This window comes from Delphinapterus leucas, chromosome 5, assembly GCF_059928025.1.
Source record: "Delphinapterus leucas isolate spDelLeu-1000000601 "Yukka" chromosome 5, BTC_Dleu_Yukka2, whole genome shotgun sequence".
Taxonomy (NCBI): domain Eukaryota; kingdom Metazoa; phylum Chordata; class Mammalia; order Artiodactyla; family Monodontidae; genus Delphinapterus; species Delphinapterus leucas.
The window spans coordinates 55,060,292-55,062,419 of record NC_143133.1 but is presented as its reverse complement, the minus strand read 5'-3'; the positions used below and the strand labels follow the sequence as shown (position 1 = coordinate 55,062,419).

The 2,128-nt window shown below is 42.9% G+C and overlaps 1 pseudogene; it reads right to left on the bottom strand.

The window, feature by feature from the left end:
- Window positions 1-1,102, bottom strand: LOC111171547 (ras-related C3 botulinum toxin substrate 1 pseudogene; annotated as a pseudogene).
- Window positions 1,103-2,128: the final 1,026 nt, after the last annotated feature.

Here is a 2,128-nt window from a genome sequence, read left to right as displayed (position 1 = left end):
GTGCTTAGTGTTCTTAGCCCAACAATGCAACTTAGTTCACAAGGTATTTTGGCAACTCTTAATCTGAGTAAGAATAGGGGCTTTGAGAAATAAGGCTTTAAGGAAGCTCGTCATCTTAGGGCTAAACTTTAATAAGATGTGAAAGTTTGAACTCTTACCCTTTAAACAAACAAAACCTAGAAATTACTGATTGGTTCAAAACGGTTTTATGGAAAAACTAATCTGTAACAAAAACTTGGCATTGAGTGCGAAAGCTCCACCGTTTGAGCAAAGCGTACAAAGGGTCCTGGGGGACGGGGACAGGCGGCAGGGGCCCGGACATTCACAACAGCAGGCATTTTCTCTTCCTCTTCTTGACGGGGGGACGGGCAGAGAACCGCCCGGATAGCTTCATCAAACACCGTCTTAAGACCTCGCTGCGTGAGCGCCGAGCACTCCAGGTATTTGACGGCACCGATCTCCTTGGCCATGGCCAAGCCCTGCGGGTAGGTGATGGGTGTCAGCTCCTTCTCCTTCAGTTTCTCAATCGTATCCTTATCATCCCTCAGATCAAGTTTCGTCCCCACCAGGATGATAGGAGTGTTGGGACAGTGGTGTCGCACTTCAGGGTACCACTTTGCATGAACATTTTCAAATGATGCAGGACTCACAAGAGAAAAGCAAATCAAGAATACATCCGTTTGCGGATAGGATAGGGGACATAATTGGTCATAATCTTCTTATCCAGCTGTATCCCACAAGCCCAGATTCACCGGTTTTCCATCCACCATAACATTGGCAGAATAGTTGTCAAAGACAGTGGGGATATACTCTCCAGGAAAGGCATTGGTCGTATAACTGATCAGGAGGCAAGTTTTACCTACAGCTCCGTCTCCCACCACCACACACTTGATGGCCTGCATCTGGGCCGCTCTCTGGGCCGCGGCGGCGGCGGCCGGGCACTGAGGCGAAGAGCGGAGAGCTCGGGGCGCGGCGGGCAGGCGGGCGCGCGGCTGCGGGCGGCGGGGCACGGGGTGCCGGGGCCGCTGTCCACGCCGCCTTGCCCTCCGCCGTTAGGAAGCCGGAGCCCAGCAGCAGCCACCACCCAAAGCTGGGGAAAACTCCAGAGTTAATTTTCGTAAAGAGTATAAAGTCTGTGTCTAGATTCTGTTTTTGTTTCTTTTTTCATATGTGCATGTCCAATTGTTACATTTATAGAAAAGACTATCTTTGCTCCATTGTATCACTGTTGGTTCTTTGTCAAAGATCAGTGGAATAAATTTATGTGGGTCTATTTCTGTGCTCCCTATTCTGCTCCATTGATCTATTTTTCTACTCTTTCACCAATACCATACTGTCTTGATTACTGTAACTTTATAGTAAGTCTTGAAGTTGGGTAGTGTCAGTTCTCTAACTTTATTCTACTCCCCCAATACTGGATCTTTTGCTTCTTTATATAAGCTTTAGAACTGATTTGTTAATATCCATAAAATAATTTGCTAGGATTTTGATTGGGATTGTATTGAATCTATAGGTCAAGTTGGGAAGAACTTACATCTTGTCAATATTTAGCCTTCTTCTTCATGAAAAATTACATTCATCTCATATATATATATATATATATTTCTCATTTTTCTCTGGTCCCTCAGACTCTCTTGGTTGTTGAATATGTCAGGTGTTCTCTTACTTCAGGATCTTGGTCCTTGTTTTCCATCTTCTTGGAGAGCTCTTTCTCATATATCCACATAGTCTTTGATCACAAGTCATCTTCTCAGTGGGGCCTTTGTTAATGTCTTATAGTACTCAAGACAACCAATTTAAATATTTAAACAGAAAGGGATTTTTTAAAAAAAGTTTTATTGGAGTAGATTTGATTTACAATGTTGTGTTAGTTTCTGCTGTACAACCTAGTGAATCAGTTATACATATAAACATATCCATTCTTTTTTTCTTTTTTTTTTAGATTCTTTTCCCACATAGGCCATTACAGAGTGTTGAGCAGAGTTCCCTGTGCTATACAGCAAGTTCTTATTAGTTATCTATTTTATATATAGTAGTGCATATATGTCAATCCCAATCTCCCAATTTATCCCTCCCCCACACACACTCAGAAAAGGATTTAATACATGGAAATAAGTTTAGAAAAAAC